Below are 14,539 nucleotides of genomic sequence, written 5' to 3' on the forward strand. Positions count from 1 at the left end.
GAGGGTCATTTTCTGAAGCCTCTATAAATACCCATAATGGGATTTCCTGTTTTGCATGGTATTTGGACAGACTGGCCAAATGTGCTGCTCTGTAGTAGTTAGTAAAATTAGGGTATCCCAGACCTCCTTTATTTTTGGGAAGATGTAGTGTGTGTATAGGTATACGTGGTTTAGAAGAGCCCCATATAAACGAAGTTGCTCTTTTTTGTACTATTCTCAAAAAATAGGAAGGAATTGGAATAGGGAGGACCCTGAATAGATAAAGCAATTTGGGTAGAATAGTCATTTTGATTGCATTAATCTTCCCTATCCAGGATAAAGGAAGTTGCGACCATTGTTTTATTAGATTTGTGATCTGTCTTAATACAGGAGGATAATTGGTTGAGAATAAGTCAGAATGAGATGCTGTTAAAAGAATTCCAAGATATGGGATTGATTTTTCTGCCCATGTGAATGGGAGGGCAGCCCTAGCCGGGATCAATTCCATGTTTGTGAGTGAAATATTAAGCACTAGGCATTTCTTAGGATTAATCATAAGGCCGGATAGGGCTGCAAATCCATCAAGAGCTGGTATTAAGTTAGGACCAGAGACCTGTGGTGATGATAGAAAAAGTAATATATCGTCTGCAAATATACATAATTTGTGTGTAATACCTCCTACTTCAATGCCAGTTATAGTTTGGTTTGTTCTGATGTATTGGGCCATGGGTTCGAGTATAAGGGCAAATAATAAGGGAGATAATGGGCAACCCTGTCGGGTACCTCTTTCGATATTAAAGGCTTCAGATTTGTATCCAGCATATTTTATATAGGCTTTGGGTTTATTATATAATGCTTTGATCCATGTTAAAAACTGGGGTCCAAAACCCCATTTTTGTAATGAATATTGCTTATATTGCCAGGATACTGTGTCAAATGCCCTCTTAATATCGAGAGATAGAAAACATAAAGGGATTTTCCGTTTTTTAGCAATATGTGCCAATAACACTGCCCTGCGTATATTATCGCCTGCCTGTCTATTTGGCATGAAGCCTACTTGATCTCTATGTATTAATTTTCCTATAATGCTATTGAGGCGTTTTGCTATTATTTTTGCTAATAATTTAATATCGAGGTTTAACAGAGAGATAGGCCGATAATTCACACAGGAAGTATCATCAGAAAGGGGTTTTGGGATCATACAAACAATTGCCATTAGTGTTTCTTGCCGAAAAGAATGTCCATCTAGAAGTTTGTTAAAAGTTTCAGTGAGAATGGGAGAGAGTATTTCTGAGAATGTTTTATAGTATAAAGCCGAGTAGCCATCTGGGCCTGGTCTTTTGTTAAGTTTTAGGTCTTTTATGGCGTTAGCAACTTCATCTATAGTTATAGGCTCATCCAAACTGCTTTTTTGATTCTGAGATAACTCAGGTAAGGTTATTTTTGAGAAGAAGGATTCAGCTTCTGTAGGATTAAATTCATTGTTTGTCTTGTATAAAGTTGCGAGATGTGAGTGAAATTTATGGACTATTTTAACTGGATTACAAGTGTAAACATTTTTTGATAATTTCAAACGTATTGGTTTGAAAGATTTGTTAGTTGAATTTAATGCCCGAGCCAAATATGTACCTGGTTTGTTTGTATTCATGTAGAAATTGTGTTTGGAGCGTTTGAGGGATTTATCAACTGACTCAGTGAGAAATAGATCGTATTCCAATCTAGATTTTTCCAGATGAGATTTTGTACTCTGAGATGGATTATCTTGAAATGATATGTAGGCTGCATTAAAATTGAGTTCTAGTTTTTTTGCTAGATTTTTGCGTTCCCGTTTAAATAGTGCCATTTGTCTTTGTATTGTACCACACAAGACAGGCTTATGAGCTTCCCACAGTGTTATTGGGGAGATGTCTGTTGTATTACTAATTGATATGTATTCCTTTAAAGCTTGTTCAATGGCCATCTGATGTAGTGGGTGTTTGAGCATTATGTCCGGTAAGCACCACGTTGGGTCATGCGCTTTTGGTATGGCTGAGGCTATAGTAGTGTATACTGCATTATGGTCAGACCACGGAATCGGAATTATATCTGATGCAATAATTTCTGGTATCATTCCTATTGTTAGAAAAATATGATCTATTCTGGTGAAGGTTTGATGAGGGTGCGAGAAATAAGTGAATTTCTTTTTCATTGGGTTACTTTCTCTCCATGAATCTACCAGATTGTATTTGGAAAGAAGTTGAGAAAAAGGTAATCTAGAGGTTATTTTGGATGGTGTAAAAGGTGATTTATCTAGAAATGGGAGGAGGACCTGGTTCGAATCCCCACACATTATCACTGTTCCTATTTTGTGTGTATTAATCACTTGTAATATATGTGAGAGGAATGGTGTAGGTTGTTTGTTAGGAGCGTAGTAGGAAATCACCGTGATTGCTGTATCCATTATATAACCCATGAGTATCAGGTATCTACCTTCTGGGTCTTTAATTTCTGATGATAAGGTGAATGGTGTGGATCGGTGAAATGCAATTAGAGTTCCCCTTTGCTTGGTACAGGCAGAAGCCGTGTAAATTTGTTGATAAAAAGGAGAAATATATTTTGGAGTAGAATCTTTGGTGAAGTGTGTTTCTTGGAGGCATACTATGTGAGCCTTCTTGTTATGGAAAGTACGGAAGGCTTTGGTCCTTTTTTGAGGGACATTTATTCCCTGAACATTCAGGGAAAGTATATTCAGTGGTGCCATGGCAATAGATCAAATAGTTTTGACTTACTTTTTGTTATGCAGAGCTGACTGCGCAGATCAACCTGTGTGGACTGAAGAGATGAATAGATAGAAAAGAAACCAGTGAATTCTGGAGTAAAGAGTAAACAAAAAACATATGAGATTAGATGATACATTGTATAAATTATTTTTTGCAAGTAATCACAATTTACCCGTGAAAGAGAATAAATATCTCTCTCAGGGGAATAAGTACCTTCGTCACACTCCCACATAATATGGTTGGGAGAATGAGGAGGGCTAATGGGGGTACACGGATCTTCCGCTTACAGGAGAGAAGTGCTATGTCAAAAGACATCAAAATGATGTTTCATTAATTGGAGTGCAGAATATAGTTTTTGTTGAAATTATTTATTCCAGGGTGGTTGTATATGGTTAGTCTTGCCCTAGGCTAAATAATTCAGTTAGAAAGGTACTGTTAATAACTTTGGTATTGATGAAGATAGTTTGAATTATTTTGGGATTTTAACCCTTTTAGAGTAAACAATTACATATTTTATTCATATGTAACTGTTTAGATATGTTAACTCATAAAATTGAGGTTGTATTGCTTCAGATTAGAATAAACAAAAACATAATTCTAGGAACTAGTTAGGTAATAATATATTTGTTTTAAGAAAAGAAAGAAAAAGCTTCCATTACTTCTGGATTATTGAACATATTTGTCCTAAAAAGTAATAAATCTATTGTTATTACCTGATAATATATAACTGAACAAGAATTTCCTTATTTCACTTATATTTTCTAAGGCTATATGATTTAGAAGTAATAAGAAATATAACTGGAATGTAACATGATCCCACACAGTGTGTGACTATCAGAATGCAGTTACATTCAGTTATAAATATAGGTTTTTTTATAGAGAACCATCTCTTAGTATAATAAATGAAGAGTTATCAGGAATTAGGATGTCAGTCCATTGAATCTTCTTGGTCCATGGATGATGTGGCATAACGGCCTCTTTTGTGAGAATGATGATTCCCATTTTGTTCTGAAATTTTCTGGGTGCTGCCTGAAGGTGAAGATGACGCCATTCTTCTGCGTGTGGGAGTGTTGCTGCTTGTGGGTTCTGTCAGATTTAATTTTAAAAGGGTTTGTTGTAGTTCATCTGCTGATCTGCTTCTGTAAATTGTACCTTGGTAGTTAAATCTGACTGAAAAGGGGAAGCCCCATTGATACATAATGTTGTGGCGTTGCAGTTCCATTAGTTGGGATTTCATGGATCGTCTTTTAGTAATAGTAAGTTGGGATAGGTCAGCAAAAATTTGATAATTGTGTCCTTGAAAATTAAGTTCCTTTTTTTCTCTTGCAGCAATTAGTATTTGTTCTTTCGTTCTGTAATAATGAAATTTTGTGATTATATCACGTGGGGGTCCATCTTTCTTTTTGACTGTGAGGGCTCTGTGTACTCTGTCCAGTTCTAAACGTTCAATAGGGATATCTGGCTTTAGTTCTTGTAATAGAGCAGTAATAGTAGATTGCAGGTCTGTCACAGTTTCAGGTATTCCCCTTATGCGCAAGTTTGAACGTCTGGCTCTATTTTCGTAATCTTCGAGCTTAGTTTGAAGTATTAAATTCTCTTTTTTTAATTGTTCCAATTCTGTTATATTTTCTTGGGTTGTAATTTCAATTTCATCCATTTTTATTTCTAAGGCTGTGGTGTGGTTTCCCAGCTCTCTTATTTCTTTGGTTAGGCTTTTTGTTATTTGGTCTGAGGTTTGTTTTAAAGCCTTATGAAGCATCTTTTCAAATTGTAATAATATTACTGGGGATACTGAGGAGGCTTGTGGAGAAGTTTGTGAGAGGATTTGTTCTGTATCTGACTCAAATGGAGAGTCTTGCTGTGACATTTTCTGTCTGTGAGAGCGCCCTGATGCTGTATCTTGTGAGGTGACTGGAGCTGCTTCAGCTGCAGTGAGTGCCTGTGAGCTCTTTGTGAGGTGATTTTTATTTCTGCCACGGTTTCCTCCCAGTACCATATTTCCTGCCCATACTTTCACAGTTTGTTCCCTGGGGCAAAAAGGTTCAAATGGATACCTTTTGAGCCTGCAGGCTCCGCTTTGTCCTTCTCTTCTCTCCTCAGCGGTGTGGAGCTCTAACAATGCATGTCTGCTCCGCTAGGCTCCGCCTCCTGCCCCATAAATTAACTTTCAAATAGATTTTAAAAATGCAAGGCTAGAGCTCACATAATATAATTACCAGCTGATGGCAAAACATGTTTCGCTGCGTATAGGGAGCAATATGCACTTACACCCACAGACTTGCGCAAGCCATCACAGAAAGGGTTTAGCAGCGCTCATCCAACAATCCTTTTTTTTTTTTTTTTTTTGGTTTTATATTATAAACAACATTTGTATCCATTTCATTATTTCAATCACCACAGTTAAACATTACACCCTTTACCCTCGTATACTTGTTGTCCATCCATTTTCCCCATATGCTATTGACTCTTGTTACCTGGCCCTCTTCTCTAATACTTAAATATTACATTTTATAGATATAATCTATTCTCTGAAACCATTCTTTTATCGTAGGTTTTTCCAGGTCTAACCGTTTTTTTGGGTTTATATTCCTTTCGCTGCGTTCAATAAGTATGGAATCACTGTCCTTTTGTGTTGTTTTTTTTTGTACCACTTATTCTACGAAATAAACATGTCCAAGGGTCTTTTAATATCTCCTTCCCCATAATTTCCCTTATATAGATTTATATCTCTTGCCAGATTACCTTTATTTTAATACAGTCCCACCATATATGGGCCATGTTGCCTATTTGATTGCATCCTCTCCAGCACAATGGGGATTTTTCCTGTTGGATTCTATTGACTTTCTCAGGTGTCAGATACCATCTCGCTAGGCAATTGTAATTAATTACTATCGTTTTTTATGTCGGTCGCGTAATCATGTATCACGCCCATCACTTTCGCCACTTGTTGGTCGTCGCTCTTTGCTCCCAATTCCCCTTCCCATTTTCCAATAAATGGCGGTCTTTCCTGTCCATCGAGATCCATAAGGATCTTATAGATCTGGGATATTCTATGTTTAAGTGCTGTCTGTACGCTATATAATCGTTCTATAGGATTCAGGTTCTCTTCTGTTCTAATTGGCTGTGGTTTTGTTGTTACCAGATGTTTCAACTGTTGGTACCTCCATTCATTTATCTTTAATAGCTCACTTTTACTTTTTAATCCCTGGAAGGTTTTTATTTTTCCTTTATTTAATATATCTTTTAATTGTGCCTTCTCAATCCATATGCCCACTAAAAAAAATTTGTCCCAGAAAGTGCAATTAGTGGACAATTATATTCCCATTTTTTGTGTCTGTAAATTACGTCCCAGATTTTAAAAACGTTTCTAGTCAAATCACGTGTGTCCCTATCTAATGTTCTGTTTTTTTTTTTTTTTTTTATATCTATATTTTTTTTTTAATCTAATTGTGTTTTACGAGTTTTCCATACTAACGCATCTTTTTGCATTTTTTTGTTTGTCCGTTCTATCATCCGTGTTAGTATTATTGCGTTATAATATCTTTTCATGTCAGGTGCTGCCAATCCCCCATCCATTTTATCTCTACTTAAAACTGTATACTGTATCTTTGGTTTCTTATCCTGACATATATATTTTATGATCATTTTATGTAAAATTCTCAGGAAATTCTGAGGGAGTGCTATTGGTATAATTTGAAATGTATATACTATTTTCGGGAGCATGGCCATTTTAATCATATTTATCCTTCCCATCCAGAATAATGTCGTGTTGATATTTTCTTTATTTCAGGTTTAATCTCATTGAGTAATGGGATGTAGTTTGCTTGGGAGGCTGTTAGTTTTATTCCGAGGTATTTTAGTTCTTTCTATGGAAATGGAAATTCTTTTTGCAGTGCTGTTACTTCCTTCTTCATTAGATTCAAATAAAAAATTTCAAATTTTATTGGGTTTATCTTAAAGTTTGATAGTTCCCCATATTTTCCCAGTTCTTTCATTAAATTAGGGAGTGTTAATCTAGGCTTGGAAATGTAAAATAGGACATCATCAGCGTAAGCTGCCATCTTATGTTCTATTCCCCCTCGACATCTATACTATTACAGATAGTTGCCAGAAATGATTCCAGCATCGATACGTATAAAAGAGGCGACAGTGGGTAGCCTTGTCTGGTCCGGTTGAAAATCTCAAATGGTAAAGATATGTCTCCATTTATTTTAACTGATGCTGTAGGGTGGTTATATAAGTTTTTGATCCATTTTTTAATTTTGGGTCCTAATTCGAGGGTTTCTACTGTTTCCATCACGAATCCCCAGTCTACCCTATCAAATGCCTTCTCTGCATCTATGGACAGGAGAAGAACTGGGGATTCCCCCCTTCTCTCTTTATTTAATAACAATAATGTTCTTCTAATGTTAACTTTATTTTTCTGCCTGGTATAAATCCAGTTTGGTCCTCATGGATCCTCTCCAGCATCAGCTTTTTTAGCCTTGTTGCTATCACTTTAGCAAATAGTTTTGTATCGGCATTTAAGAATGCTATTGGTCTATAACTGGAGCATAGTGTGGCCTCTTTTCCTTCTCTAGGTATTACCGCAACATACACCCATAGTGACTATTTTCTCATCTTCTCCCCCTCCCCCAAACCATTTAGATATTTGCATAAACATGGAATTACTGTAGTTGTTCCTTCAATTTTTTTAAATAATATTTCAGTGTAAATCCATCGGGGCCTGGACTTTTCCTTGCTGCTGTACTCTTTATTGCAGCTCTAATCTCCTCTTGTGTTATTGGGTCTTCCAATGATAGTAATTTTTCCATTGGGGCCTGTGGTAATTTTGCTTTTCTTAAATATTCCTGAATTTTTTTCCCACTTCTTGTGTCTCCTTCCCTCTCACAAAATATAGGACGCTATAGTAGCTTTGGAATACTTTTGCAATTTCTGTTGTTTGGTATACCATCTCTGCTTTGATGTTTTTCATCTTTTCTATGTAATTTGATGATTTTTTTATATTTTAATAGTTTTGCAAGATATTTTCCTGGCTTATTTCCCCATTTATATCTATCTTTGGCAACCTTATTAAAGACCTTTCTAGTTTCCTGTTCGATCAGGTCTTTTGGGTGGTCCCTTTTTATTATTAATATTTGATGTATGTCGACATCCAGGCTTTTTTTATGCTTTTGTTCTAAGTCATGGATTTATTTTATTGTCTTTTCCATATCTCTTGCTCTATCTTTCTTTTTCCTAGCTCCAATGGAAATCAATATTCCTCTGATGTATGCCTTATGTGCACCCCAAATTGTGGCCCTTGAGACCCCCGGGGGACCCATTCAGAAAAAAATATTGCTCTATTTCTTTTTTCTTCTACTTCTACATCTTGTATCAGATCTTCATTTAATCTCCAAGTTCTCCTTCCTTTTTGTGTCACCAAGGGTCTCAACTCCACAATTACTGGGCCATGGTCTGAGAGGGATGCTATTTCAATGGATGATCTTGCCACTACCTCCAATAATCGATGTTCAACCATGATATAATCTATCCTCGTGTACGTGTTATGCACCGCAGAATGGAATGTATAGTCTCTTGCACATGGATGCTGGACCACACAGCCACTAGCTGACATTGATGTAATTTTTTCTTTACCATTCTCAATGAGGAGTTTCCCATTCTTGGTACATTCTACGTACTATCCATTCGAGGATCTAGACAGAAATTAAAGTCTCCCACCAATACTGTACTGCCCCCCTTGAAGGCCATCAGTCTAGGCCATCAGTCTATTCAAGAGCTCTTTCAAGTAGTTTTATGGGCCTCTGTTAGGGCAGTACACGTTGGCCAGAGTACATTCCATTTCCTGCAGTTTTCCCTTCAAAAATAAGTATCTTCCCTCTGGGTCTGCCAACCTGACCTCTAATACAAATCTTACCTCGTTTGAAAAGACTATTGTTACTCCTTTCACTCTACTTGTTGATGAGTCCCCATAGTACCATGTTGGATAAGTCTTGGAGTATAATTTAAAATTTGTATTTTGTGCGATGTGTGTCTCCTGTATAAATACAATATTTGCCCCATACCTTTGCATTTCTTTTAACACTTTATACCTTTCTTCTGGGGTATTCAGGCCTCTGATATTATACGTTTAAGTATTTCAAGGAAGACATTTTCATTTTCTATTTCCCATTCTCCCCATCCCCCTGGTCTAGTAAATTCTGTACTGATGTACTTATTTTGTTCAATTCTCTTTGTTATTTTTTCCTAGGGATCATTTGCTATTGCTCTTCCTCTTGTGTAATTCTTTCTTTCCTTGCTGCTGTCCATCCAGGAATTTCTGGAATAGGAATTTCCATGTTTTTACAAAAGTTTTGAATTTCTTCTGGGAATCTAAGTTTTACTGAGCAGCCATATTTCTGGCCTACCGGACAGGCGGAGAAGCCCCAATTATACCGTATTTTGTGGTTTTGCATCATTCTAACAAGGGTTTTAGGATCATCCTCCTTCCTAATGTTTCCTGTGACGGATCTACAAATATCTGGAGGGTATTATCCTCATATTTTATTGGCAGCTTGCCTCTCACGTTTCCCCAATTTAGGTTTTTCTCTTCAAAATTCTGGAAACTTACAATTATGTCTCTTGGGGTCTCCATTTATATACCTTTTAGTCTTCTAATTCTATGGGCTCTTTCTATTTTTATCGTGTGTGTTTCTTCTTTGCCGAGTATTGGATTGAATATTTTCTGTATTTTTCCTGTTAAGTCCTCACCTTGCGTTGGTTCTAATAGGCCTCCTATTCTCAAATTTGTCCTCCTGTGCCAGTTCTCCTGATCTTCCACTCTATATGCTAGTTCCCGTTGTTCAGTTTTTAAGACTTTAATTTCTACTTTTTTTTTTAACAATCAGGAGTGCTTTATTGGAGGAAATGAGTCACTACAATATAACAAAGTTACATTTGACTTATAAGGTAGATGCAGTAAGTTATAATAGCTTGTTTACAACACATAACATTATCTCAGTACCAATACTGGAGTGTAAACAGACGTACAATCAAGAGAAGCTATAGTAGTATATCATGACAGTCTGAAATTAGGTCCCATGAGGAGGGGAGGGGGGGAAAGAGGGCGCTGTAGGGGGGGAGAATAGTGGTAAGAGGGAAGACAGTGAGGGTTGGCAAAGAGGAGCGCTGTTCAATTACATCCAGTTATTTAAAAGGATGTCCATGATAGCCATACTTTATCAAATTTCCAAGGACACCCCCGACTGATATACGTCAGCTTATAAAAAGGTAAGGCAGCATTTACTTTGTTTTCCCATGAGGATACAGTGGGAGGAGCAGAGGAAGCCCAATTATGTAAGATTTCCATTTTGGCATAGAAAAGTAGATATGAAATCAACAGCTTACTATGGTGTGATCTTTGCTCATCTTCGTGGATACCCAACAAGGCCAATTCAGGGGTCCTAGGCACAGACAGCTCCAGACGGACATTCAGATGTTCAAAGATCCCCTACCAAAAGACAGACAGAGCAGGGCACTCCCAAAACATGTGCAGGTATGTGCCCAGCCGCGTCTTGCACCGGGGACAGTGTGGGTCCCTATCTGGGTACATTCTAGCCAATTGCACTGGAGTGAAATAAACTCTATGAAGAAATTTTATTTGAATTAGCTTATCACCCGCAGAAATGACCAACCTGGGGCCCTGGTCTAGACAATCTTCCTAATCCTCCCGCTCCAACGCTGGGATATCAGTCTTCCATTTTTCCCAAAGTCTTTCCATGTTTGGGGAGTCTGTGGGGAGTAGGGTATTATACAAAGCGACAGAGGATTTCTAAGGCCATCACAGGACAGGAGATCCTTCACCGGATCCAGTTGCAGAGTTGGAGGAGTGGGGAACTGTGCCCCAACCACATGACGCAGCTGGATATAACGGAAGTACATCCAACTAGGTAAGGTGTATAGCCTGTTCAACTGGGGGAGTAAGCTGCCTGCAGGCATTATATCCCTTAATGTTTTATTGCCAAATCTCGCCCATAACTGGGGATCTGGAACTGACCTGAGATGGGGTAAATTAAGATTCCCCCAAAGGGGTTGGACCGGAGACCAGCGGTTCGCCTGGAAAAATCTGCGCTGGGCCACAATCCATACCCTAAGCGTTGCCCTAGTAGGATCAGGAATATCTTCATATGCCCTACTCCCCCTATAGACCAAATTTTGTAAAGGCTGCATTGAGCCCAAGTGGGCCACCTCTATACAGACTGCAGCATTGGATCGTGTAGCCACAAACCACCAATATGCTGTGACCAGCATTGCAGCCCAATAGTAAACCCGAAAGCTTGGGAGGGCCAGTCCCCCCAGGTGTGTTGGTAAATACAGAGTGGATCTCACCAGTCTGGGGATGGATCCATTCCATATAAAGGAAATAATGCATTTATCCATCTGCCGAAAGAAAGACGCCGGGATCCAGATCAGGCTATTCTGGAAAAAGTAATTGAATTTGGGTAGGATATCATCTTAATGATGTTGATACGACCTATCAAGTTCAATGGAAGCCCAGACCAGGATCGGCATCTCTCCCTCAGGAGCCGGAGTAAGGGAAGAATATTCAGGGCGTAGTGCTGATTGGTCTTCCTAGCTACCCGCACACCAAGGTACTTAAACTCTGTAACCCATTGTAGCGATGTAGGGCTGTTTGTGGGCGGCATTTGGTTATCCAAGGGGAAAAGAATTGATTTTGGCCAATTAATATGGATACCCGATATGGATCCAAATTTATTAAATATTTCTAGGGCAGTAGATAAGGACGGGCCAGCATCCTGCAAATAATGCAGGGCGTCATCCGCGTAGAGGGAAATTTTTTCTTCCAGGGTATCAACCCTCATTCCCCGTATCTCTCGGGATTCCCTAACCAGGATCTCCAAGGGTTCCAGTGCCAGGGCAAACAAACTGGGCGATAAAGGACACCCTTGGCAAGTACCTCTATGCAGCGGGAAGGAGTCGAAAATCCAATCGTTCGTGCGCACTCTGGCTCTTAGTGCCCTATAGAGCAACTGTACCCACTTTAGAAAGTTAGGACCAAAGCCAAAGTATTGCAACACCCCCCATAAATAACTCCATTCCACTGAATCAAATGCCTTTTCGGCATCAAGGGAGGCAATCACCCGAGATCCAGCATTTTCATGAGTTAAAGATAAGTTTAGAAAGAGGCGCCTAAGGTATATATCAGTACTTTTGCCCGGCATAAAGCCCGTCTGATCGACATGAATTAAAGTGGAGATTAGCGAAGATAGGCGAGTGGCCAGTATCTTTGCCAATATTTTTGCATCGACATTGAGTAATGAGATGGGCCTATATGATGCACAATCTTGGGGGCCCTTACTGGGCTTTGGAATCAGGACAATGATAGCCTCCTCCATGGACTCGGGCAAACCTTCTGCCTTTTCCAGCCCAGAAAGGAGGGTTTTCCTTGTCAAAATAAGTTTATTGAGTATACAATATTATAAAGATACATAAAGTAAGTTTACAAGGATCTATAAAGTAAGCTCATTGTTTTACAGTAGGGTTTATATAGGTAAATATCATGAAATTTCAAATATTAAACATTGGGTTCACGTAAACCTAAATTAAAGATATATGTCATTTCCTTAGTTACTTTTGTAGGTATTTAAATGATTTATACCTACTATACATATTGTTTACAGGTAGAGTGTATATAGGTCAAATAAATTCTGATAATGAGCTTTAATCGTAAGGTGGAGAAAAGGAAAGAGAAAGAAGAAAAAGGGTAGAAAGGTAGAGGTATGGTCCACAAGGTTGTCCCGCTCGTCAGTTTATTATTCTTTTTAGTTCTCTTTGAAGCCTTAGAATGGGTGTCTCTGTAAGTCATTTAATCTGTTACCATGGCAACAGGACAGAGTCATTGAAGTTTGACAGGAACTGTTGTTTTATCCAAGGATGCCAAAGTTTTTCAAATTTTGGAATTTGATTTTGATTGATGGCTACCATCTTAGCATGGGACATTGTATTATTCATTCTGTGAATTGTTTCTGCTAGTGCCAATGTAGGAGATTTCCATGCCTTGGCCACTGTTTGTTTTGCAGCCGTTATTAGTTGGATCATAAGTTTGAATTGAGAGAGTGTTAACCATTACGGTTTTAGATTAAGTAAAGTTATATATGGATCTGGTTGTATTATTTTTTTAAATATTTTAGATGCAATCACGAAGACTTCCTTCCAGAAGGTTTGGATTACTGGGCACGTCCACCATATGTGTAAATGTGTGCCTATTTCTGGGCATCCTCGAAAACAAAGAGCTGAGGTATTAGGTGAATATTTTGCCACTCTAGCGGGTACAAGGTACCAGTGAGTTAGGACTTTATAATTTGTCTCCAGTGCTAAGATGTTGGGTGAAGATGACTTGTGAGCCATATGTTAGACCAGTCCGTGTCTTCTAAAGTTCGTCCCAGGTCCTCCTCCCACCTCTGAACGTAAGAGGGTCTATTAAGATTTGCTACTCCATATAATTGATTATAAAGTGATGAAATTGTACCTTTAGCAAATGGATCTTTCATACAGATTGACTCAAAAATGGATAATTGGGATAATGGTGTATCCCCCTTTAGGAATGGTGTATAGAAATTTTTGATTTGGAGATATCTAAATATCTCAGAGTTTGGTAGATCATATTTTTCTCTAAGCAATGGGAATGAAAGGAATGATTTAGATGCTATGAAGTCATTTAGTGTCTGAATGCCTGATGTTGTCCAAGCTTTAAAAGATCCATGCCGGATAAAAGGCCGGATTTCTGATAAAGGAAAGGAGAGGATTGTGTGGAGATTGTAATTGATATTTGGTTTTTAGTTTATCCCAGAGAGATAAGAAGTGTTTAGTTATGGGATTATGAATTTTAAAGCGGTCTTTAGGATCAAGCCATAATAAGTTTGATATTAATAGAGGGTCATTTTCTGAAGCCTCTATAAATACCCATAATGGGATTTCCTGTTTTGCATGGTATTTGGACAGACTGGCCAAATGTGCTGCTCTGTAGTAGTTAGTAAAATTAGGGTATCCCAGGCCTCCTTTATTTTTGGGAAGATGTAGTGTGTGTATAGGTATACGTGGTTTAGAAGAGCCCCATATAAACGAAGTTGCTCTTTTTTGTACTATTCTCAAAAAATAGGAAGGAATTGGAATAGGGAGGACTCTGAATAGATAAAGCAATTTGGGTAGAATAGTCATTTTGTTGCATTAATCTTCCCTATCCAGGATAAAGGAAGTTGCGACCATTGTTTTATTAGGTTTGTGATCTGTCTTAATACAGGAGGATAATTGGTTGAGAATAAGTCAGAATGAGATGCTGTTAAATGAATTCGAAGATATGGGATTGATTTTTCTGCCCATGTGAATGGGAGTGCAGCCCTAGCCGGGATCAATTCCATGTTTGTGAGTGAAATATTAAGCACTAGGCATTTCTTAGGATTAATCATAAGGCCGGATAGGGCTGCAAATCCATCAAGAGCTGGTATTAAGTTAGGACCAGAGACCTGTGGTGATGATAGAAAAAGTAATATATCATCTGCAAATATACATAATTTGTGTGTAATACCTCCTACTTCAATGCCAGTTATAGTTTGGTTTGTTCTGATGTATTGGGCCATGGGTTCGAGTATAAGGGCAAATAATAAGGGAGATAATGGGCAACCCTGTCGGGTACCTCTTTCGATATTAAAGGCATCAGAAAGGAGGGTTTTAATTTTAGGCACAAGGAGGTCTGCGTGTTGAGAATAAAATTCCGTGGGTAGGCCATCCGCACCCGGGGTCTT

Source organism: Aquarana catesbeiana, linkage group LG04 (genome assembly GCF_042186555.1).
Source record: "Aquarana catesbeiana isolate 2022-GZ linkage group LG04, ASM4218655v1, whole genome shotgun sequence".
Lineage (NCBI taxonomy): Eukaryota > Metazoa > Chordata > Amphibia > Anura > Ranidae > Aquarana > Aquarana catesbeiana.